This window comes from Mytilus edulis, chromosome 14 (genome assembly GCF_963676685.1).
Source record: "Mytilus edulis chromosome 14, xbMytEdul2.2, whole genome shotgun sequence".
Taxonomy (NCBI): Eukaryota; Metazoa; Mollusca; class Bivalvia; order Mytilida; family Mytilidae; genus Mytilus; species Mytilus edulis.
Genome location: NC_092357.1, coordinates 40,443,869 through 40,471,494, shown reverse-complemented (window position 1 = coordinate 40,471,494; position 27,626 = coordinate 40,443,869). Strand labels below are relative to the sequence as shown.

Below are 27,626 nucleotides of genomic sequence, written 5' to 3'. Positions count from 1 at the left end.
GTTTAGTGTCTGTTAATTTTCCTGAACCACGGATGATAGACGGTTGCTTTATCTTTTTTCTTCTTCTCAATAATGTATTTCAATACTTTCGAACAATTTGGTTGCTAGTTTTTTTGGTCTTGAATGAATGAATAATTGAATTAAATTCGCAGATACATGTTCCAATTACATGTATTGTTTAAATAATGTTGGTTTGTTGATGTAATACCTGTTATCTGTGATAGTGTTGTAATATTTGCCGCTGGACATGGATCATGTTTAACAATCCAAATGACTATTTATGTTAAAAATTGGTAGGATTGATATAGCCTATAACCTTTAAACAAGGGGGAAGACTATTTACCAAATGACAAGGCGAAGAAGGGATTATAGCAACTAAAGGAGATTGGGTGGGACTTGCGGTTGGAATACAAATACTGGCGTGTGAAGTTACCATTTGCTTATGTCATTACTCTTTGTAATACTTTGCAAAGGTTATAAGTGTAGTTCATTGTTTAACTATACCACGACCCGTTAGTATATAGGATATTAATTGTTATACGAAAATGGTGTTTTCTTTGTTCAATAATTGCAAAATACCTACTATGCTCTGCAATATCACTATTCGAATGCTTATCTGGGTCATTTTTAAACATTTTGCTTTATTGGAAAACACAATTTGTGTACAATGATGTTATTTGTAAAAAAACGACTAAAACATCTTTAGAGTTACGTCCCTGCTAAACTGAAGTCTTCAGGTTTCAGCTCTAGAGGTCCCAGTGAAGACATATTTTTTTAATTCTTCACGCACACACGTGCACAGTTAACGAATAAAGTTCGCAAAATGGAACATAGAATGCACTCTGAAGTATATCTTAACATTTACTCGTGACTGATGCTGAACTGCATACAAACATACGTTGAAGTCATAGGTAAAAAAAGGGCCTTAGCATCATATTTGACAGTAACAAAAAGTGTATACGGTAAACGTCATTGAGACAACTATGGACCGAGCAAAATAGCTAAAAGACTTTTATGCACAAGTTGGACAGTAAGATGGAAAATAAGTTTTACGTCAATTTACCTCAACCCATCATCAAAAATATCCAAAGAAATTCAATATGCACGTTTAACAGCAAAGTAAAAAAAACAAGAGTGTGGTTATGCACAGAAATATATATATATAAATAAAAATGTATCTTTTTGTATATGCAATGAGTTACTAGTGGTTACGTTTTCGAAATTAAAATTAAATTAAAGTTAAGTTAAGTTACATTGAATATAGTACATATTTATTTATTTATTTTTACCTCCGGCAGTGAGGCGAGAACATGGGATCTTTTACCTGTCAGTCGTGCACCTTACCGCTGAGCCACAGAATCAATTGCCGAAATTGTGTATTCTTAAGTATATAGCTCTACTCTATTTCCTAGCTCTACTTTACGGCCAGGAAAGAGAAAAAAAAAACCTATTTCCCCACTTCCAGCTTCTTTTTTTCAAATAAATTTTAACATGATTGATTTATTTTTAATTTGAAACAAAGATAGAAGATATTAGTTTAGTGTCTGTTAATTTTCCTGAACCACGGATGATAGACGGTTGCTTTATCTTTTTTCTTCTTCTCAATAATGTATTTCAATACTTTCGAACAATTTGGTTGCTAGTTTTTTTGGTCTTGAATGAATGAATAATTGAATTAAATTCGCAGATACATGTTCCAATTACATGTATTGTTTAAATAATGTTGGTTTGTTGATGTAATACCTGTTATCTGTGATAGTGTTGTAATATTTGCCGCTGGACATGGATCATGTTTAACAATCCAAATGACTATTTATGTTAAAAATTGGTAGGATTGATATAGCCTATAACCTTTAAACAAGGGGGAAGACTATTTACCAAATGACAAGGCGAAGAAGGGAGTATAGCAACTAAAGGAGATTGGGTGGGACTTGCGGTTGGAATACAAATACTGGCGTGTGAAGTTACCATTTCCTTATGTCATTACTCTTTGTAATACTTTGCAAAGGTTATAAGTGTAGTTCATTGTTTAACTATACCACGACCCGTTAGTATATAGGATATTAATTATTATACGAAAATGGTGTTTTCTTTGTTCAATAATTGCAAAATACCTACTATGCTCTGCAATATCACTATTCGAATGCTTATCTGGGTCATTTTTAAACATTTTGCTTTATTGGAAAACACAATTTGTGTACAATGATGTTATTTGCAAAAAAACGACTAAAACATCTTTAGAGTTACGTCCCTGCTAAACTGAAGTCTTCAGGTTTCAGCTCTAGAGGTCCCAGTGAAGACATATTTTTTTAATTCTTCACGCACACACGTGCACAGTTAACGAATAAAGTTCGCAAAATGGAACATAGAATGCACTCTGAAGTATATCTTAACATTTACTCGTGACTGATGCTGAACTGCATACAAACATACGTTGAAGTCATAGGTAAAAAAAGGGCCTTAGCATCCTATTTGACAGTAACAAAAAGTGTATACGGTAAACGTCATTGAGACAACTATGGACCGAGCAAAATAGCTAAAAGACTTTTATGCACAAGTTGGACAGTAAGATGGAAAATAAGTTTTACGTCAATTTACCTCAACCCATCATCAAAAATATCCAAAGAAATTCAATATGCACGTTTAACAGCAAAGTAAAAAAAACAAGAGTGTGGTTATGCACAGAAATATATATATATAAATAAAAATGTATCTTTTTGTATATGCAATGAGTTACTAGTGGTTACGTTTTCGAAATTAAAATTAAATTAAAGTTAAGTTAAGTTACATTGAATATAGTACATATTTATTTATTTATTTTTACCTCCGGCAGTGAGGCGAGAACATGGGATCTTTTAGCTGTCAGTCGTGCACCTTACCGCTGAGCCACAGAATCAATTGCCGAAATTGTGTATTCTTAAGTATATAGCTCTACTCTATTTCCTAGCTCTACTTTACGGCCAGGAAAGAGAAAAAAAAAACCTATTTCCCCACTTCCAGCTTCTTTTTTTCAAATAAATTTTAACATGATTGATTTATTTTTAATTTGAAACAAAGATAGAAGATATTAGTTTAGTGTCTGTTAATTTTCCTGAACCACGGATGATAGACGGTTGCTTTATCTTTTTTCTTCTTCTCAATAATGTATTTCAATACTTTCGAACAATTTGGTTGCTAGTTTTTTTGGTCTTGAATGAATGAATAATTGAATTAAATTCGCAGATACATGTTCCAATTACATGTATTGTTTAAATAATGTTGGTTTGTTGATGTAATACCTGTTATCTGTGATAGTGTTGTAATATTTGCCGCTGGACATGGATCATGTTTAACAATCCAAATGACTATTTATGTTAAAAATTGGTAGGATTGATATAGCCTATAACCTTTAAACAAGGGGGAAGACTATTTACCAAATGACAAGGCGAAGAAGGGAGTATAGCAACTAAAGGAGATTGGGTGGGACTTGCGGTTGGAATACAAATACTGGCGTGTGAAGTTACCATTTCCTTATGTCATTACTCTTTGTAATACTTTGCAAAGGTTATAAGTGTAGTTCATTGTTTAACTATACCACGACCCGTTAGTATATAGGATATTAATTATTATACGAAAATGGTGTTTTCTTTGTTCAATAATTGCAAAATACCTACTATGCTCTGCAATATCACTATTCGAATGCTTATCTGGGTCATTTTTAAACATTTTGCTTTATTGGAAAACACAATTTGTGTACAATGATGTTATTTGCAAAAAAACGACTAAAACATCTTTAGAGTTACGTCCCTGCTAAACTGAAGTCTTCAGGTTTCAGCTCTAGAGGTCCCAGTGAAGACATATTTTTTTAATTCTTCACGCACACACGTGCACAGTTAACGAATAAAGTTCGCAAAATGGAACATAGAATGCACTCTGAAGTATATCTTAACATTTACTCGTGACTGATGCTGAACTGCATACAAACATACGTTGAAGTCATAGGTAAAAAAAGGGCCTTAGCATCATATTTGACAGTAACAAAAAGTGTATACGGTAAACGTCATTGAGACAACTATGGACCGAGCAAAATAGCTAAAAGACTTTTATGCACAAGTTGGACAGTAAGATGGAAAATAAGTTTTACGTCAATTTACCTCAACCCATCATCAAAAATATCCAAAGAAATTCAATATGCACGTTTAACAGCAAAGTAAAAAAAACAAGAGTGTGGTTATGCACAGAAATATATATATATAAATAAAAATGTATCTTTTTGTATATGCAATGAGTTACTAGTGGTTACGTTTTCGAAATTAAAATTAAATTAAAGTTAAGTTAAGTTACATTGAATATAGTACATATTTATTTATTTATTTTTACCTCCGGCAGTGAGGCGAGAACATGGGATCTTTTAGCTGTCAGTCGTGCACCTTACCGCTGAGCCACAGAATCAATTGCCGAAATTGTGTATTCTTAAGTATATAGCTCTACTCTATTTCCTAGCTCTACTTTACGGCCAGGAAAGAGAAAAAAAAAACCTATTTCCCCACTTCCAGCTTCTTTTTTTTCAAATAAATTTTAACATGATTGATTTATTTTTAATTTGAAACAAAGATAGAAGATATTAGTTTAGTGTCTGTTAATTTTCCTGAACCACGGATGATAGACGGTTGCTTTATCTTTTTTCTTCTTCTCAATAATGTATTTCAATACTTTCGAACAATTTGGTTGCTAGTTTTTTTGGTCTTGAATGAATGAATAATTGAATTAAATTCGCAGATACATGTTCCAATTACATGTATTGTTTAAATAATGTTGGTTTGTTGATGTAATACCTGTTATCTGTGATAGTGTTGTAATATTTGCCGCTGGACATGGATCATGTTTAACAATCCAAATGACTATTTATGTTAAAAATTGGTAGGATTGATATAGCCTATAACCTTTAAACAAGGGGGAAGACTATTTACCAAATGACAAGGCGAAGAAGGGAGTATAGCAACTAAAGGAGATTGGGTGGGACTTGCGGTTGGAATACAAATACTGGCGTGTGAAGTTACCATTTGCTTATGTCATTACTCTTTGTAATACTTTGCAAAGGTTATAAGTGTAGTTCATTGTTTAACTATACCACGACCCGTTAGTATATAGGATATTAATTATTATACGAAAATGGTGTTTTCTTTGTTCAATAATTGCAAAATACCTACTATGCTCTGCAATATCACTATTCGAATGCTTATCTGGGTCATTTTTAAACATTTTGCTTTATTGGAAAACACAATTTGTGTACAATGATGTTATTTGCAAAAAAACGACTAAAACATCTTTAGAGTTACGTCCCTGCTAAACTGAAGTCTTCAGGTTTCAGCTCTAGAGGTCCCAGTGAAGACATATTTTTTTAATTCTTCACGCACACACGTGCACAGTTAACGAATAAAGTTCGCAAAATGGAACATAGAATGCACTCTGAAGTATATCTTAACATTTACTCGTGACTGATGCTGAACTGCATACAAACATACGTTGAAGTCATAGGTAAAAAAAGGGCCTTAGCATCATATTTGACAGTAACAAAAAGTGTATACGGTAAACGTCATTGAGACAACTATGGACCGAGCAAAATAGCTAAAAGACTTTTATGCACAAGTTGGACAGTAAGATGGAAAATAAGTTTTACGTCAATTTACCTCAACCCATCATCAAAAATATCCAAAGAAATTCAATATGCACGTTTAACAGCAAAGTAAAAAAAACAAGAGTGTGGTTATGCACAGAAATATATATATATAAATAAAAATGTATCTTTTTGTATATGCAATGAGTTACTAGTGGTTACGTTTTCGAAATTAAAATTAAATTAAAGTTAAGTTAAGTTACATTGAATATAGTACATATTTATTTATTTATTTTTACCTCCGGCAGTGAGGCGAGAACATGGGATCTTTTAGCTGTCAGTCGTGCACCTTACCGCTGAGCCACAGAATCAATTGCCGAAATTGTGTATTCTTAAGTATATAGCTCTACTCTATTTCCTAGCTCTACTTTACGGCCAGGGAAGAGAAAAAAAAAACCTATTTCCCTACTTCCAGCTTCTTTTTTTTCAAATAAATTTTAACATGATTGATTTATTTTTAATTTGAAACAAAGATAGAAGATATTAGTTTAGTGTCTGTTAATTTTCCTGAACCACGGATGATAGACGGTTGCTTTATCTTTTTTCTTCTTCTCAATAATGTATTTCAATACTTTCGAACAATTTGGTTGCTAGTTTTTTTGGTCTTGAATGAATGAATAATTGAATTAAATTCGCAGATACATGTTCCAATTACATGTATTGTTTAAATAATGTTGGTTTGTTGATGTAATACCTGTTATCTGTGATAGTGTTGTAATATTTGCCGCTGGACATGGATCATGTTTAACAATCCAAATGACTATTTATGTTAAAAATTGGTAGGATTGATATAGCCTATAACCTTTAAACAAGGGGGAAGACTATTTACCAAATGACAAGGCGAAGAAGGGAGTATAGCAACTAAAGGAGATTGGGTGGGACTTGCGGTTGGAATACAAATACTGGCGTGTGAAGTTACCATTTGCTTATGTCATTACTCTTTGTAATACTTTGCAAAGGTTATAAGTGTAGTTCATTGTTTAACTATACCACGACCCGTTAGTATATAGGATATTAATTATTATACGAAAATGGTGTTTTCTTTGTTCAATAATTGCAAAATACCTACTATGCTCTGCAATATCACTATTCGAATGCTTATCTGGGTCATTTTTAAACATTTTGCTTTATTGGAAAACACAATTTGTGTACAATGATGTTATTTGCAAAAAAACGACTAAAACATCTTTAGAGTTACGTCCCTGCTAAACTGAAGTCTTCAGGTTTCAGCTCTAGAGGTCCCAGTGAAGACATATTTTTTTAATTCTTCACGCACACACGTGCACAGTTAACGAATAAAGTTCGCAAAATGGAACATAGAATGCACTCTGAAGTATATCTTAACATTTACTCGTGACTGATGCTGAACTGCATACAAACATACGTTGAAGTCATAGGTAAAAAAAGGGCCTTAGCATCATATTTGACAGTAACAAAAAGTGTATACGGTAAACGTCATTGAGACAACTATGGACCGAGCAAAATAGCTAAAAGACTTTTATGCACAAGTTGGACAGTAAGATGGAAAATAAGTTTTACGTCAATTTACCTCAACCCATCATCAAAAATATCCAAAGAAATTCAATATGCACGTTTAACAGCAAAGTAAAAAAAACAAGAGTGTGGTTATGCACAGAAATATATATATATAAATAAAAATGTATCTTTTTGTATATGCAATGAGTTACTAGTGGTTACGTTTTCGAAATTAAAATTAAATTAAAGTTAAGTTAAGTTACATTGAATATAGTACATATTTATTTATTTATTTTTACCTCCGGCAGTGAGGCGAGAACATGGGATCTTTTAGCTGTCAGTCGTGCACCTTACCGCTGAGCCACAGAATCAATTGCCGAAATTGTGTATTCTTAAGTATATAGCTCTACTCTATTTCCTAGCTCTACTTTACGGCCAGGGAAGAGAAAAAAAAAACCTATTTCCCTACTTCCAGCTTCTTTTTTTTCAAATAAATTTTAACATGATTGATTTATTTTTAATTTGAAACAAAGATAGAAGATATTAGTTTAGTGTCTGTTAATTTTCCTGAACCACGGATGATAGACGGTTGCTTTATCTTTTTTCTTCTTCTCAATAATGTATTTCAATACTTTCGAACAATTTGGTTGCTAGTTTTTTTGGTCTTGAATGAATGAATAATTGAATTAAATTCGCAGATACATGTTCCAATTACATGTATTGTTTAAATAATGTTGGTTTGTTGATGTAATACCTGTTATCTGTGATAGTGTTGTAATATTTGCCGCTGGACATGGATCATGTTTAACAATCCAAATGACTATTTATGTTAAAAATTGGTAGGATTGATATAGCCTATAACCTTTAAACAAGGGGGAAGACTATTTACCAAATGACAAGGCGAAGAAGGGAGTATAGCAACTAAAGGAGATTGGGTGGGACTTGCGGTTGGAATACAAATACTGGCGTGTGAAGTTACCATTTGCTTATGTCATTACTCTTTGTAATACTTTGCAAAGGTTATAAGTGTAGTTCATTGTTTAACTATACCACGACCCGTTAGTATATAGGATATTAATTATTATACGAAAATGGTGTTTTCTTTGTTCAATAATTGCAAAATACCTACTATGCTCTGCAATATCACTATTCGAATGCTTATCTGGGTCATTTTTAAACATTTTGCTTTATTGGAAAACACAATTTGTGTACAATGATGTTATTTGCAAAAAAACGACTAAAACATCTTTAGAGTTACGTCCCTGCTAAACTGAAGTCTTCAGGTTTCAGCTCTAGAGGTCCCAGTGAAGACATATTTTTTTAATTCTTCACGCACACACGTGCACAGTTAACGAATAAAGTTCGCAAAATGGAACATAGAATGCACTCTGAAGTATATCTTAACATTTACTCGTGACTGATGCTGAACTGCATACAAACATACGTTGAAGTCATAGGTAAAAAAAGGGCCTTAGCATCATATTTGACAGTAACAAAAAGTGTATACGGTAAATGTCATTGAGACAACTATGGACCGAGCAAAATAGCTAAAAGACTTTTATGCACAAGTTGGACAGTAAGATGGAAAATAAGTTTTACGTCAATTTACCTCAACCCATCATCAAAAATATCCAAAGAAATTCAATATGCACGTTTAACAGGAAAGTAAAAAAAACAAGAGTGTGGTTATGCACAGAAATATATATATATAAATAAAAATGTATCTTTTTGTATATGCAATGAGTTACTAGTGGTTACGTTTTCGAAATTAAAATTAAATTAAAGTTAAGTTAAGTTACATTGAATATAGTACATATTTATTTATTTATTTTTACCTCCGGCAGTGAGGCGAGAACATGGGATCTTTTAGCTGTCAGTCGTGCACCTTACCGCTGAGCCACAGAATCAATTGCCGAAATTGTGTATTCTTAAGTATATAGCTCTACTCTATTTCCTAGCTCTACTTTACGGCCAGGAAAGAGAAAAAAAAAACCTATTTCCCCACTTCCAGCTTCTTTTTTTTCAAATAAATTTTAACATGATTGATTTATTTTTAATTTGAAACAAAGATAGAAGATATTAGTTTAGTGTCTGTTAATTTTCCTGAACCACGGATGATAGACGGTTGCTTTATCTTTTTTCTTCTTCTCAATAATGTATTTCAATACTTTCGAACAATTTGGTTGCTAGTTTTTTTGGTCTTGAATGAATGAATAATTGAATTAAATTCGCAGATACATGTTCCAATTACATGTATTGTTTAAATAATGTTGGTTTGTTGATGTAATACCTGTTATCTGTGATAGTGTTGTAATATTTGCCGCTGGACATGGATCATGTTTAACAATCCAAATGACTATTTATGTTAAAAATTGGTAGGATTGATATAGCCTATAACCTTTAAACAAGGGGGAAGACTATTTACCAAATGACAAGGCAAAGAAGGGATTATAGCAACTAAAGGAGATTGGGTGGGACTTGCGGTTGGAATACAAATACTGGCGTGTGAAGTTACCATTTGCTTATGTCATTACTCTTTGTAATACTTTGCAAAGGTTATAAGTGTAGTTCATTGTTTAACTATACCACGACCCGTTAGTATATAGGATATTAATTGTTATACGAAAATGGTGTTTTCTTTGTTCAATAATTGCAAAATACCTACTATGCTCTGCAATATCACTATTCGAATGCTTATCTGGGTCATTTTTAAATATTTTGCTTTATTGGAAAACACAATTTGTGTACAATGATGTTATTTGCAAAAAAACGACTAAAACATCTTTAGAGTTACGTCCCTGCTAAACTGAAGTCTTCAGGTTTCAGCTCTAGAGGTCCCAGTGAAGACATATTTTTTTAATTCTTCACGCACACACGTGCACAGCTAACGAATAAAGTTCGCAAAATGGAACATAGAATGCACTCTGAAGTATATCTTAACATTTACTCGTGACTGATGCTGAACTGCATACAAACATACGTAAAGTCATAGGTAAAAAAAGGGCCTTAGCATCATATTTGACAGTAACACAAAGTGTATACGGTAAACGTCATTGAGACAACTATGGACCGAGCAAAATAGCTAAAAGACTTTTATGCACAAGTTGGACATTAAGATGGAAAATAAGTTTTACGTCAATTTACCTCAACCCATCATCAAAAATATCCAAAGAAATTCAATATGCACGTTTAACAGCAAAGTAAAAAAAACAAGAGTGTGGTTATGCACAGAAATATATATATATATAAATAAAAATGTATCTTTTTGTATATGCAATGAGTTACTAGTGGTTACGTTTTCGAAATTAAAATTAAATTAAAGTTAAGTTAAGTTACATTGAATATAGTACATATTTATTTATTTATTTTTACCTCCGGAAGTGAGGCGAGGACATGGGATCTTTTAGCTGTCAGTCGCGCATCTTACCGCTGAGCCACAGAATCAATTGCCGAAATTGTGTATTCTTAAGTATATAGCTCTACTCTATTTCCTAGCTCTACTTTACGGCCAGGAAAGAGAAAAAAAAAACCTATTTCCCCACTTCCAGCTTCTTTTTTTTCAAATAAATTTTAACATGATTGATTTATTTTTAATTTGAAACAAAGATAGAAGATATTAGTTTAGTGTCTGTTAATTTTCCTGAACCACGGATGATAGACGGTTGCTTTATCTTTTTTCTTCTTCTCAATAATGTATTTCAATACTTTCGAACAATTTGGTTGCTAGTTTTTTTGGTCTTGAATGAATGAATAATTGGATTAAATTCGCAGATACATGTTCCAATTACATGTATTGTTTAAATAATGTTGGTTTGTTGATGTAATACCTGTTATCTGTGATAGTTTTGTAATATTTGCCGCTGGACATGGATCATGTTTAACAATCCAAATGACTATTTATGTTAATAATTGGTAGGATTGATATAGCCAATAACCTTTAAACAAGGGGGAAGACTATTTACCAAATGACAAGGCGAAGAAGGGATTATAGCAACTAAAGGAGATTGGGTGGGACTTGCGGTTGGAATACAAATACTGGCGTGTGAAGTTACCATTTGCTTATGTCATTACTCTGTGTAATGCTTTGCAAAGGTTATAAGTGTAGTTTATTGTTTAACTTTACCACGACCCGTTAGTATATTGGATATTAATTTTTATACGAAAATGGTGTTTTCTTTTTTCTGGAGTCTTCAGGTTTCAGCTCTAGAGGTCCCAGTGAAGACATATTTTTTTTAATTCTTCACGCACACAAGTGCACAGTTAACGAATAAAGTTCGCAAAATGGAACATAGAATGCACTCTGAAGTATGTCTTAACATTTACTCGTGACTGATGCTGAACTGCATACAAACATACGTTGAAGTCATAGGTTAAAAAAAAAGGGCCTTAGCATCATGTTTGACAGTAACATAGGTAAAAAAAGGGCCTTAGCATCATATTTGACAGTAACAAAAAGTGTATACGGTAAACGTCAATGAGACAACTATGGACCGAGCAAAATAGCTAAATTTCGGGTTCATCTGTAGACATATCTTATGAATTGGCTGTAGATGTTGGTTGTTCGCCTGTAGAATTATATGGTAAATTGGCTGTTGATAATGGTAGTTTGCTTGTAGAATTATCTGGTGAATTTGCTGTTAATGTTGGTTGTTCGCTTTTAGAAACATTTTGTGAATTGGCTGTTGATGTTGGTTGTTCGCCTGTAGAATTATATGGTAAATTGGCTGTTGATAATGGTAGTTTGCTTGTAGAATTATCTGGTGAATTTGCTGTTAATGTTGGTTGTTCGCTTTTAGAAACATTTTGTGAATTGGCTGTTGACGTTTCGGGTTCATCTGTAGACATATCTAATGAATTGGCTGTAGATGTTGGTTGTTCGCCTGTAGAATTATATGGTAAATTGGCTGTTGATAATGGTAGTTTGCTTGTAGAATTATCTGTTGAATTTGCTGTTAATGTTGGTTGTTCGCTTTTAGAAACATTTTGTGAATTGGCTGTTGACGTTTCGGGTTCATCTGTAGACATATCTAATGAATTGGCTGTAGATGTTGGTTGTTCGCCTGTAGAATTATATGGTAAATTGGCTGTTGATAATGGTAGTTTGCTTGTAGAATTATCTGGTGAATTTGCTGTTAATGTTGGTTGTTCGCTTTTAGAAACATTTTGTGAATTGGCAGTTGACGTTTCGGGTTCATCTGTAGACATATCTAATGAATTGGCTGTTGATGTTGGTTGTTCGCCTGTAGAATTATATGGTAAATTGGCTGTTGATAATGGTAGTTTGCTTGTAGAATTATCTGGTGAATTTGCTGTTAATGTTGGTTGTTCGCTTTTAGAAACATTTTGTGAATTGGCTGTTGACGTTTCGGGTTCATCTGTAGACATATCTAATGAATTGGCTGTTGATGTTGGTTGTTCGCCTGTAGAATTATATGGTAAATTGGCTGTTGATAATGGTAGTTTGCTTGTAGAATTATCTGTTGAATTTGCTGTTAATGTTGGTTGTTCGCTTTTAGAAACATTTTGTGAATTGGCTGTTGACGTTTCGGGTTCATCTGTAGACATATCTAATGAATTGGCTGTAGATGTTGGTTGTTCGCCTGTAGAATTATATGGTAAATTGGCTGTTGATAATGGTAGTTTGCTTGTAGAATTATCTGGTGAATTTGCTGTTAATGTTGGTTGTTCGCTTTTAGAAACATTTTGTGAATTGGCAGTTGACGTTTCGGGTTCATCTGTAGACATATCTAATGAATTGGCTGTTGATGTTGGTTGTTCGCCTGTAGAATTATATGGTAAATTGGCTGTTGATAATGGTAGTTTGCTTGTAGAATTATCTGGTGAATTTGCTGTTAATGTTGGTTGTTCGCTTTTAGAAACATTTTGTGAATTGGCTGTTGACGTTTCGGGTTCATCTGTAGACATATCTAATGAATTGGCTGTTGATGTTGGTTGTTCGCCTGTAGAATTATATGGTAAATTGGCTGTTGATAATGGTAGTTTGCTTGTAGAATTATCTGTTGAATTTGCTGTTAATGTTGGTTGTTCGCTTTTAGAAACATTTTGTGAATTGGCTGTTGACGTTTCGGGTTCATCTGTAGACATATCTAATGAATTGGCTGTTGATGTTGGTTGTTCGCCTGTAGAATTATATGGTAAATTGGCTGTTGATAATGGTAGTTTGCTTGTGGAATTATCTGTTGAATTTGCTGTTAATGTTGGTTGTTCGCTTTTAGAAACATTTTGTGAATTGGCTGTTGACGTTTCGGGTTCATCTGTAGACATATCTAATGAATTGGCTGTTGATGTTGGTTGTTCGCCTGTAGAATTATATGGTAAATTGACTGTTGATAATGGTAGTATGCTTGTAAAATTATTTGGTGAATTTGCTGTTAATGTTGGTTGTTCGCTTTTAGAAACATTTTGTGAATTGGCTGTTGACGTTTCGGGTTCATCTGTAGACATATCTAATGAATTGGCTGTTGATGTTGGTTGTTCGCCTGTAGAATTATATGGTATATTGGCTGTTGATAATGGTAGTTTGCTTGTAGAATTATCTGGTGAATTTGCTGTTAATGTTGGGTGTTCGCTTTTAGAAACATTTTGTGAATTGGCTGTTGACGTTTCGGGTTCATCTGTAGACATATCTAATGAATTGGCTGTTGATGTTGGTTGTTCGCCTGTAGAATTATATGGTAAATTGGCTGTTGATAATGGTAGTTTGCTTGTAGAATTATCTGTTGAATTTGCTGTTAATGTTGGTTGTTCGCTTTTAGAAACATTTTGTGAATTGGCTGTTGACGTTTCGGGTTCATCTGTAGACATATCTAATGAATTGGCTGTTGATGTTGGTTGTTCGCCTGTAGAATTATATGGTAAATTGGCTGTTGATGAAAGTAGTTTGCGTGTAGAATTATCTGGTGAATTGACTGTTAATGTTGGTTGTTCGCTTTCAGACATATATGGTGAATTGGCTGTTGATGTTGGTTGTTCGCCCGTAGAATTATCTGGGGAATTGGCTGTTGATGTTGGTGTTCGCTTTTAGAAACATTTTGTGAATTGGCTGTTGATGTTTGTTGTTCGCCTGTAGAAAAATATGATGAGTTGACTGTTGATGGTGGTTGTTCGCTTGTAGACATATCTGGTGAATTGGCTGTTGATGCTGGTTGTTCGCTTGTAGACATATGTGGTGAATTGGCTGTAGATCTTTGTTGTTCGCTTGTAGACATATGTGGTGAATTGGCTGTTGTTGTTGTTTGTTCGCCCGTACAGATATCTGGTGAATTGGCTGTTGATGTTTGTTGTTGGCCTGTAACAATAGCGGGTGAATTGGCTGTTGATGTTGGTTCTTCGCTTTTATAGATATTTGATGAATTGGCCTTTGATGTTTGTTGTTTCCCTGTAGAAATATCTGGTGAATTGGCCGTTGATGTTGGTTGTTCACTTGTAGAAATATCTGATGAATTGGGTGTTGATGTTGGTTTACATGTAGTAGAAATATCTGGTGAATTGGCCGTTGATGTTGTTTGTTCACTTGTAGAAATATCTAATGAATTGGCTGTTGATGTTGGTTTATATGTAGTAGAACTATCTGGTGAATTGGCTGTTGATGTTGGTTGTTCACTTGTAGAAATATATAATGAATTGGCTGTTGATGTTGGTTCATATGTAGTAGAAATATCTCGTGAATTAGCTGTTGATGTTGGTTGTTCGCTTGTTGACATTTTAGTAGATAAGTCTTCATATGTCATTACATTTGCTGTAAATCCGTATGTAGAAGATTCAGGCTGTTCTTTCGTAGACATTTCAGTAGATAAATATTTAGATGACACTACATTTGCTGTTAATCCATGTGTGGACGATTTTGGCTCTTTTATTGTAGATGTGATTGTTACTGTTGCAGATCCTTTAGATGTCATTTCATTTACACTAATAGAATACGTTGAAGAAATTTGCCTTTCTGATATGGTTCCTGTGGTAGTTCTTTGTGAATGGTTGTTTTGTTCCGCTACAATAAATCAGAAAATTTGATTATCAATGTGATAAAATAATTCAGAGGACGGCGAAAAAAAAATTTGGAATACTAATACCCTTAAATTCAAACAATTAATAATTCGATTTTTAATCCTATAAAATCTATTTTTAAAAACATACAATGGTTAAGAAGGACAGTAAATCAATTATTAAGCGTAGAAAATTGTTTGCTGAGTTATCCACCCGGAGCACATGAGATCACCCCAGATTTTTGGTGGATTTCACTTTGCTAGTTTTGTATGTTGTGTTTTGTATACTGTTGGTTGTTCTTTTGTCTTTTTCTGTGATTGTTTTAGCGTTGTTAGTTTTCTTTCGATTAATGTGTTTGGATGTACATTTGGTTACTTTTGCCTTTCTTTTAATACCAACAATAATTCTCAACTATCTGTTAAGATGTTTGCTATATCTCTGACGACAACACTATAATGACTAAATTATTTATTAATTTATGGAAACTATCAACAGATTTATTTAGTACCACAAAGTGTTTTTAAGTTAAAAACAATGTATGTTAAATTCAGTTTATCTTTAAACTTTACTTTCCGCTGTATAGATGATTTTGTCACACTAAATATTTCATAATTTGGTGACTGTTAAACGCATCTATCCCATCTAATTTGAAATCAAGAATACAACAGAAACAGTTGAGTCTGCTGATATCTTGACTAATATCTAGAAATTGACAATGATCATGATGAGGTTCGATTTAAATAAGACTTTATATAAAAAAAAACGGGACAAAAGATACCAGAAGGACAGTCAAACTAATAGATTGAAAATATCATAAATATACTGACAACGCAATGGCTAAAAATTTAAAAAAAAATGATGCCTGCTTTTCAATTTTGAAAATTCCATTACTATATAGTAACACACCAGCCACGCCTGCATTGGGAGTTTATATCTCCAAATTTATACGATATTCCCAGGTTTATTTTCCCTGTAGTAGTTTCATTGATACAGGTTTGCTGCTAACAAAGAAGCTGTGAACCCAAACGTTACAAATGGTGAAGTTAGAATCATCCCTTCGCAAAATTTACGAACGCCATCCCGAGTTGGGTTATCGTAATTAAATATCCGTTGTGTGTTGGTATTTTTTCTTTTTCAGTCATGGCGTTGTCAGTTTATTTTCAACTTATGATTTTAAATGTCCCTCTGTTATAATTTGCCTCTCCTTTATAACGCTTCTGTATATAATTGGTGTAAATAGTCAATGAAATTACTTAAATAAATGTTTTACGCATAGCCATAGACTAACTACGTATTTGTTCTGTTATTTTTTTAATATACTTGTATGCTCTGTCAATTATCATGTTTTCCTTAAAGCTGGTGAAATACGATATAATAAAACTCTTATTTGACTTATTTTTTATACCGTGTGACACGGGTGCTCCGTTGCGGAGGAATTTACTTAGAGAAGAAGAAGACTGACAGCAAAAAAAATATATAAAAACGAGGGGAGCACGATGGCCGTGAATATAAATACAAATCAAAACAATGACAAAATACTACATGATCATGTATTAACATATACTCAAACAATCTTGGATTAACTCATGTGCTTTAGAGGAGTAACTCATTTAAAATAAAGATACTACTATTATCACTAAACTAGTATAATATTTTTTAAGGGACAAGCTGAGGGACGCCTCCGGATGCAGGAATTTCTCGCTGCATTGAAGACCCATTGTTGTTTTTCGGCTGTTGTCTGCACTATGGTCGGGTTTTTGTCGCTTTGACACATTCCCCATTTCCTTTCCCAATTTTAAGATAATTTGCACTCGAAAATGTCATAGTCACCATGTTTAGCTGCGATGTCTGTTTTAATAAGAAAGAGAAAGCTTTAATATAGATAGAATTATATATAATTGTTGAAGCTTCAAAAAAAGAAACCACTTCGGTTTTCTATATCTATGTATACGCAATTTGGCAATTTGAAATTATTGTGACATTTTTTTGGAGTTTATACACTCACGTGTACTTTTCTCTGGAAACTGTAAATCCAATGGAATGCACAAGTTAATTGTTGTTGTTGGTACACAAACTTCACTGAGATCACAGACATGACCTTTGCACGAACCAGCTAAGTCCTGAATATAAGAAAGGACATAATTACATCACTCCATATATTTCAATCCGTCTCTAATGTTTTGTTAGGATATTTATAATTAATGTTCACATTATATCTCAGCATTAATGTCAGAAATTAAAAAAAATACTGTAAAAGTACTTTAATTCGTGGATACCAATTTTCGTAGTTTTAGCAAAATAACATGTTCGTTTGTTTTTAAATTCGTCGATTTTTTTATTTTTTTTTTAAATAATGAAAAATTGAATCCATTAGAAACGAGGGTTACACATTGTCTGGAATGAAGGAAATTGTTAAGTAAACTTTGACCCGTGTAAATTGTAGTAATCACACTATTTAATCCGAGGTAAAGTGACCAACAGATTAAATACCATCCAAGATGTTAATTAGGTCATAAACATGTCACATAAGAAAACAGTCACATAAACAAATGCTATTAATATATCTTGAAATACAAAATTAATTCTAATCAAAAGCAAGCCCAGCAATGCAATTATTATTTATTATACGTACGAATTATGAGGATAAGAAATGAACACTATCATAGCATATCATACCGGAAATCATCCGGATCAAAATTATTTTTTTCACATTGCGATGAGACGTGTCGCGGTGCTTGTCTATCCCATATTCATGTGTTTGGTTTTGATGTTGTGTTTGTTATTCTCGTGGGGTTTTGTCTGGTGCTTGGTCCGTTTCTGTGTGTGTTGCATTGTGGTGTTGTGTCGTTGTTCACCTCTTGTATTTGGTGCGTTTCCCTTGGTTCTAGTTTGTTGCCCCGATTTTGTTTTTTGTCCATGGATTTGTGAGTTTGAACAGCGGTATACTACTGTTGCCTTTATTTTTGTTCTAAAAAGGAGACGGAATATACCAATTACAAACTGGCGTATATGCCGCTTTTGATTATTTGCATTACCCGCTGCTTCATTGACAAACAAGGCATTTCTTTTTTTTCAAATTGCATTGTTAGGGTTCTCTCTTAATGACGTAGATGCAACACTTTTCTAAATTATTATTATTGATGTCGTATGACAAGAAAAAACAAAATTAAAAGAATCCACAATGATGAACAGCATCAGCAAACAAATTAAAGTGTCATGTGCTTTGTTCCATCCATGCCTTTTCATTAAGATAATTTGATATTGTAAAAAATGAATAAATAAAATATCCATTCAAATAAATTTTGAAAAGCATAGCACTGAGTGATTGATGCATTAAGTAAACATGTATCAGGAAAGATAAAGTAACAAAATGCATGATAAATAAAAAAATCTTTTAGTGTAACGGGACGAATAAAAAGTAAAGACAAGATTACTTGATGAAAATTATATGGAATTTCATGTACACAATTTAATATAATATTCAGTATAAATAGGAATGGACTGACCAATTCCTCCTATAAATTAGAAGTCTGTAAAAGTACATGTATCGGTTATACACTGAATGCAGTATATATCCAAATTCCGTATAGGTCCAAAGGTCTGTTATTGGAGATACACTTGTAATTTGATGACAAGTACACACGAAAACAATCAATAGCATTTATCTAATTTGAAGTATATACATTCTATGGCGTTCATTATCACTGAACTAGTATATATTTGGTTAGGGGCCAGCTGAAGGACGCCTCCGGGTGCGAGAATATCTCGCTACATTGAGAACCTGTTGGTGACCTTCTGTTGTTGTTTTTTCTATGGTTGGTTTGTTGTCTCTTTGACACATTTCCCATTTCCATTCTCAATTTTATTTCATAAAAAAAAAATATTATTAACTTTTAAGTTTTTGTAATAGTTTAAAAGCAGTGACTTTTTTCTTTTAAAAACAAAACCTGTGCAAGAACTTTTTCAAAAATGAATATGAGCATGGCCAGAGACCAAAATATTGCACAAAAAATTATCGGTACATGAAAAATTAAACAAATTTTGAAAAAAAACCTTCTAAATAATAACTTAAAAAAATGACTGCATTATTTGAATGATGTATGCTGGAGAAGCCTTTTGGTTTGATGCACGTTGAACAATGATATCATCATTATGAGTTAAGTAAATGATGAATGCCATTTTTTTGTTGATTATCGTTCTTTGGAAGGTCCTGTATGAGGGATTACAGATTTAGATCAATCATCTTAAAGGAAGTCATCGTTTTTTAATACATGATAGTTATCAAAGGTACCAGAGATATGATTTAATAAGCCAGACGTGCGTTTCGTCTACAAAAGACATATCAGTGACGCTCAGATCAAAATAGTAATAAATCCAATCAAGTACAAATTTGAAGAGCATTGAGGACCCAAAATTCCAAAAAGTTGTGCCAAATACGGCTAAGGTAATCTATTCCTGGGATAAAAAAAATCTTAGTTTTTTCGAAACTTCAAGGTTTTGTAACAGGAAATTTATAAAAATATTTGGCGTATAGTAAGCTAAATTGTTGTATGTTGACCTATACTTTATTCTATTTACCTGTGGAAATGTCGACGCCGATATAAAACTATTACCAACACTATGACGTAGTTCACTGTAAAATCCATCTGGTTCCGCATCATTTAATTGGCACGTTTTGTTCCATGCTATGAAGTTAATAGATTTACATGCTCGAACTCTAGAGCAAAACTGGGCACACAACGACCACATTGGCATAGATACTTCCAACATCACATGACCTCCGTATATTCTGTCGTTTTGTTTTTTTATTACGACTATTTCACATACAGTCCAAGAAAAAAATAAAATTAAATAGAATGTCAGACGACACATGTTGCTGCTTTTGAAATACCACGAAAAGTACATATATATAAATATATATATATATATGTGTGTATTTTTACTCCATAGGCTTAATATGCATTCTTGTTGCAGAATTGACTGTGTTGGATAAATATCCAAGTAAATGTAGTTCATTCAATTTTAAATGATGCTTAAAAAAAAAATGTTTGTCAGGGGAATCTTCGTGAAAAATATTAATTATCTAGTATCTTTCTTATAAAACGAAAAGTTCAACTATTTGATATTAATAATCGTTACATGGTTAAATAGACGACATTTTAAATAAACAAATAAAGCATATACTTTTATTAATACTACTAAACAATACATGGATAAAGTAAAAACAGGAAAGTCATTTCAGAATAATTGTCCATCAGTGAAGCCTGTGGAAACAGATTCATATTTATGGGTATCTGGAGATTCAATTCAAGTGGTTCTCATTTCTAGATTTACATTGAGTGTTTCCTATGGGACTGTTCATTGTTTGCCTAAATTTAGATAAATATTGAACAGTCCGTAGAATCTACGACGCAAAAGTCACATAATTGCAATCAGAAACTGTCAATCAATAAAGTGTTTTCAGATATCAAACCATTAATTGTTTTTTTAATTTGTTTTATTATAGATACTTTATTTCTAGTTGTATTCATCGGAGTTCTGCCTTTAAAACTGATTTTTATAGTTTTTTTTATGTTGTATTGTAACACCACTGTCCCAGGTTTAGAGAATGATTGAAGCCTTGAAACAAGTTGAACGCTCGGTTGAACCCGCCACATTCTGTATCATGTGTATGCATCTGTCCAAAGTCAGGAATCTGATATTCGAATTGATTTTCCTCTGCGTTCAGTATTTTTGTGATTTTACTCTTTATTCAGTATTATTCATTTGTTGCTGTCTAACATATTTCTTTTTCGTTCATTACTTTGTACATGAAGAAGGCTATCAGTTTTCTCCTTCAAATTGTTTTAGATTTGTCATTTCGGGGGCCTTAGCAATAGCAAGCTTAGTGTTATGAGCTTTTCTCATTGTTGTAGACTGTACGGTGAATAGTTCATTTTCTGTTAATCTCTTTAAATTTAAATTTAGGTCCGTCAATAACTTAGATTTTCAATTTCTTGTTAATCAACAGGACATGTAATATCCAGGAGCGCAAATCTGATGGAACCCCACTCCAATCCCAACTATACACACAATGTATCTTGGCTGTATTTTTTTCCAACTCCTATTCCTTTATTTTGTCTAAATTAATTTTGTGACCAGATTATTAATCATGTTTTTCTAAAATATAAAAAAGATGCATCTACAAATTTGTTTTTAAATTTTTTCCATAACAATCAACACGAAATTTATTTGTGTAAAAAGACAAGAAATATATCTATGCATATCTTTTTAACTTTCCAACTAACAGAAAACAAGTGACCATAGGGTGAATTTAATTCCAAAATATTCCGAATTTCCAGATTTGATATTGCAAAATATTTAAGAAAGAATGTCTTAATGAAAAAATAAAAAAAATCTCTGAAATTTACAACTTGTAATTGATATCTTTGTAGCTTGTAGTTTTAAAAGATCAGTCAAAGGATTTAAAGTGAAAAATATTAATTATCTAGTATCTTCCTTATAAAACGAAAAGTTCAACTATTTGATATTAATAATCATTACATGGTTAAATAGACGACATTTTAAATAAACAAATAAAGCATATACTTTTATTAATACTACTAAACAATACATGGATAAAGTAAAAACAGGAAAGTCATTTCAGAATAATTGTCCATCAGTGAAGCCTGTGGAAACAGATTCATATTTATGGGTATCTGGAGATTCAATTCAAGTGGTTCTCATTTCTAGATTTACATTGAGTGTTTCCTATGGGACTGTTCATTGTTTGCCTAAATTTAGATAAATATTGAACATTCCGTAGAATCTACGACGCAAAAGTCACATAATTGCAATCAGAAACTGTCAATCAATAAAGTGTTTTCAGATATCAAACCATCAATTGTCTTTTTTAATTTGTTTTTTTTATAGATACTTTATTTCTAGTTGTATTCATCGGAGTTCAGCCTTTAAAACTGATTTTTATAGTTTTTTTATGTTGTATTGTAACACCACTGTCCCAGGTTTAGAGAATGATTGAAGCCTTGAAACAAGTTGAACGCTCGGTTGAACCCGCCACATTCTGTATCATGTGTATGCATCTGTCCAAAGTCAGGAATCTGATATTCGAATTGATTTTCCTCTGCGTTCAGTATTTTTGTGATTTTACTCTTTATTCAGTATTATTCATTTGTTGCTGTCTAACATATTTCTTTTTCGTTCATTACTTTGTACACGAAGAAGGCTATCAGTTTTCTCCTTCAAATTGTTTTAGATTTGTCATTTCGGGGGCCTTAGCAATAGCAAGCTTAGTGTTATGAGCTTTTCTCATTGTTGTAGGCTGTACGGTGAATAGTTCATTTTCTGTTAATCTCTTTAAATTTAAATTTAGGTCCGTCAATAACTTAGATTTTCAATTTCTTGTTAATCAACAGGACATGTAATATCCAGGAGCGCAAATCTGATGGAACCCCACTCCAATCCCAACTATACACACAATGTATCTTGGCTGTATTTTTTTCCAACTCCTATTCCTTTATTTTGTCTAAATTAATTTTGTGACCAGATTATTAATCATGTTTTTCTAAAATATAAAAAAGATGCATCTACAAATTTGTTTTTAAATTTTTTCCATAACAATCAACACGAAATTTATTTGTGTAAAAAGACAAGAAATTTATCTATGCATATCTTTTTAACTTTCCAACTAACAGAAAACAAGTGACCATAGGGTGAATTTAATTCCAAAATATTCCGAATTTCCAGATTTGATATTGCAAAATATTTAAGAAAGAATGTCTTAATGAAAAAATAAAAAAAATCTCTGAAATTTACAACTTGTAATTGATATCTTTGTAGCTTGTAGTTTTAAAAGATCAGTCAAAGGATTTACTTTTATAAAATTTTGTTTTCGAACTTTTTTTTTATTATCGGTTGAAATTCAAGATTATCTTACAAATTTGAATACAACGGAAAATAAACAGCGTAATTACAGTACTGTAGTCGATGATGAATAATACACACGTGTACTTTTTTTATGAAGGTACACATGAATCGTATAGGTGCAATTACTTTAAAGCGTTTTATGCAAACCTTCTTCCGTCATTCGGGGTAGGTTTACAAATTTAAACATTTTAAAAGAGTGCAAAAAATAATTATGTGTCACAAACATTTTTTTTAATTTTATAAATATTTGCACGAAAAACACAAGTGTGATCATTCGGTGAAAGTTATTTCAAAATCGCAACAATTAGAAATTAGAAGTAAAATGGTTTTCCATTAATTGTTTGTCATACACATAAATGTAATTGCTTAACAATAAAACTTAATCCATTTTATCTATACCATATCCCTTGAATCTAAAAATCGTGGCCAAGCCCTTTATTTGGAAAATATTTTTTTAAAAGGTCCAAATCACAAAGAACGTGTGTATTAAGTTTCCAGCTTGTGTGACAAAAGCTTTAAGAGATTCTACTTTAAACCGAAGGGTTAGCCTGATACAGAACGTGCAAGACAACAAACGGAAATAAAAGGGCTTGTAGTTTGTTCTTAATATTAAGGATCATTTTAAAAGCCCCACTAGAATTGGAACAGAATTTAAATGATAAGATTTGCAAAACTGAAAATAATGTTTCCCCGACTGTGACATCCATTTAACTGCCATCATAATAAATCCCTAAATAAGTGTGTACGCATATGTTAAAATGTTAGACTAAATGTGCAATATAAAATAAGTTTTGTTCACAAAAGTATTCTGAAAGGTAGAAAAACAGAAACGGGCTATTATTCCTTACCGATTTAAGAATCGCAACACTAGCCGTATTTGGCACAACTTTTTAGAATTTTGGATTCCCAATGCTCTTCAACTTTGTACTTGTTTGGCTTTACAAATATTTTGATATGGGTGTCACTGAGAAGTCTTATGTAGACGAAACGCGCGTCTGGCGTACTAAATTATAATCCTGGTACCTTTGATAACTATTATTATTTTTAATTCCCATTTTCAAAAACATTTAAATGCAATTTTGTTTAAATAAATGCGTAAACATAAATTTCATTCATCTCTGTATTGTCTAAAAAATCCAGAAGATGCAGGTCAGACACAGTTCTTAAACAAGCAATAGACAGTTGTTTGCTAAAATCTTACCATACTTTGCAACTGCTTCGTGGCATGTTGTATTACAAACGATGCTCAATCCTAATGTTTTGATAAAATATGGATTCCTGTAATAATATAATCTAGAAATAAGTTATATACATTTTAATTTTAGTATAATTTTCTGTGAGTCATCACATGCATTAAAACATTAGGAAAAATATGAAATAATTTTATTCAGATACACTAGATATCATACTTCACATAAATAAAAGATTATGAAAAATAAAGTGCAATATACCAGTCCTCGGTTGGTTTTGTTTCTGGTTTTGTCTAATTTTTTTGCTAAATGATTTACTACATCCGCTTGAGAGCATTTTAAAACAATTAAATTGTGCCAGTCTTACCAAGTAATGCTCCCCCTAAAAAAACACCCAGACAAACCCAACAATTCTATTGAAGATCTATATCTTATTTTCTTTTCATCTAGTATTCAGTACATTTATCAATTTTTTAAACCATTGCAGTAAAAGCAAAAATTGGGGTATGTTTTTCTAGTAGCATTCTACATGTTCTACCTTTTGTTCTTTAAGATATATGACTTATAGTATTCCTTGACTAAATAATATGGTTGGAACATTAAAATTGAGAATGGAAATGGGGAATGTGCAAAAGAGACAACAACCCGACCATAGAAAAAAAACAACAGCAGAAGGTCACCAACAGGTCACCAACAGGTCTTCAATGTAGCGAGAAATTCCCGCACCCGGAGGCGTCCTTCAACTGGCCCCTAAACAAATATATACTAGTTCAGTGATAATGAACGCCATACTAATTTCCAAATTGTACACAAGAAACTAAAATTAAAATAATACAAGACTAACAAAGGCCAGAGGCTCCTGACTTGGGACAGGCGCAAAAATGCGGCGGGGTTAAACATGTTTGTGAGATCTCAACCCTCCCCCTATACCTCTAGCCAATGTAGAAAAGTAAACACATAACAATACGCACATTAAAATTCAGTTCAAGAGAAGTCCAAGTCTGATGTCAGAAGATGTAACCAAAGAAAATAAACAAAATGACAATAATACATAAATAACAACAGACTACTAGCAGTTAACTGACATGCCAGCTCCAGACTTCAATTAAACTGACTGAAAGATTATGATTTCATCATATGAACATCAGGCACAATCCTTCCCGTTAGGGGTTTAGTATCATACATTAGTCTTGATGCCATCATTCCGTACTAAATATAAATGAACTTTTGACCCTTCAACAGTTAGGTCAAGGTCATACGTCTGTGGATGAAAGTTGTCATCGGCTGATCGTCTGGTACGTTGGCCTTGTGATATTTCAACTGGTATTTCTTCTGTACAATAAAATCAAGAATATATATAAGATGAAAATATAACAAAACAAATTTCTTTATTCGCATAATAGCCGTTCTGTGATATATTTCACAACTGGTTATCTGAGGCTTTCCATTCAATTTTGAAAGCTAGTTGGAGTTACGTTTTTTGGAAACTTTGTTAATGTTTTAATGTAAATATGCAGTTCTAACATTGTTTTGCAGCATTGAAGATGTATTCTTTTCTAAAAGTATTTATTTCATAGGTAGCAGATACCAATTTGGTAACAAGTCATGAACATGTAACGTAATGTTGAAGATATTTATAAAACACATTTAACATGTGGTTCTTAACAGTAATTTGTGTCTTCCTTCACACTTTAAAAAAAAACCAGCATACATATCTATCATGTGTGTTGCTTTTGGTAATTTTTGCTTATTTAACTTCTATAACTTTTGCATCTTTCATTTTATATTCTTACATAAATTATACTGGTTTTAAACATCCTTAGTGGAAATGATAATCACTATAAGTACCCCAAAAAGCTATAATACCAATGATTTTTACAGCTAATTTGATAATGGTCGTTTAGCCTCCCGTTTTGCTGTTTATACTTTAAAGACGTATTGATGGATTGAAAGGTGTAATCCTTACGTCATTTGCAAATACATGTTAGTACCCTAAATTATCTAAATAAGATTCCCATATGCATGTTTGAGGTATAATAACACTAAATCATAGTACGACACAACCGGTTACATATGAAAAGGGTCGAAAAAAATATTCCCTTGATGTTGACAGTGATCGTAATGTGCACCCCCATTTTATTGCAGTTCCAAATCTACAAGTCATTGTGAGTTTCAAAGCACCATTATTTTTTTATTTGGTGTTTCTATAAAATATTTTTGAAACTTGAGATTGTATGGTTACTAAACCTTGTACACAGGAAAACAAAGGGATTTTTTTTTTACATGCTTCAAGATGTTATGGAAAATTTTGTCTATAGTACTGGACAGGATAAAACTTGATATATAAAATCAGATGTAAACTTTTGTGCAGTTGTTAATATTTTTTAAATATTGTCAATAAACTGTTTAGCATTTTGGAAAAGTTCAAATCTAATGTCAGAATAGAGCGGACAGTTCATCATAAAGTGTTTTTTATTTTTATTTTCTACGGTTGAATGGTCACAAGTTTACATAATCATTCATTCATGGGTATCTGCGGTCTGGAATATCGTCCCGTTTCAATGGCCAATGGCAACGCTCTACCTCTAAAAAGTGTCATTGTTCGTCTTACAGGACGTGGGATGTTACGCTGTATTTATTGTTAAGTTTTCACATTTTCTTTGTATAAGCGATAAGTTCGTAGTTTATTTTCGTTTGGCTGATTTCTGTCATTAAAAAAGTTCTGTAATGATTGCCATTGAGACAACTCTTCATAAAAGACCAAAATGACACATAAATTAACCGCTATAGGTCACCGTATGGTCTGCAACAATGAGTCATAAGTCTGTGGATGAAGTCAATACCGCATAGTCGGCTCCAAAAAGCCCCCAAAGGACAAATGTTAAACAATTCAGACAAGAAAAATAACAACCTAATAAGAATGATTAGATAATAAATTTTAACTTCTCAAATAAGTGACAATTCTAAATCATTTTAAGAAATGCAAAGAATCGATACTGATTATTTGATAATATAGTTTGTTGATCACCGACATGATATATTAGTTTGTATGTCTATCTAGAGACTTTCTGTGTCCGGTATTGTCTTTCTGTCCATCCGTAGTACATTTTTAATGATGTGAATTATGAATATTACGAAATCTCTATATTATATCATATTATCTGAAAGGCTACCCTAAACAATGCCATTTTATTCATTGTTTACTTTTATTTTCCTCCTTTTTTTTACTCAAAGGGTCAAAAGTTAATGGTTGTCAAATCCTACTCGAATTTGATAATCTAAGGGCCTTTTTTAAATACTTAAAAACACGTTTTTTTCATTTTTTTTATATTTTGACATAAAATCATAATCATATTCAGCCCTTAATGTTGATA

General features: G+C 32.4%; 1 pseudogene; it reads right to left on the bottom strand.

Annotated features, from left to right (window-relative positions):
- Positions 1-11,552: 11,552 nt before the first annotated feature.
- Positions 11,553-27,626, bottom strand: part of LOC139504199 (streptococcal hemagglutinin-like) — a 48,122-nt pseudogene continuing 32,048 nt past the window's right edge.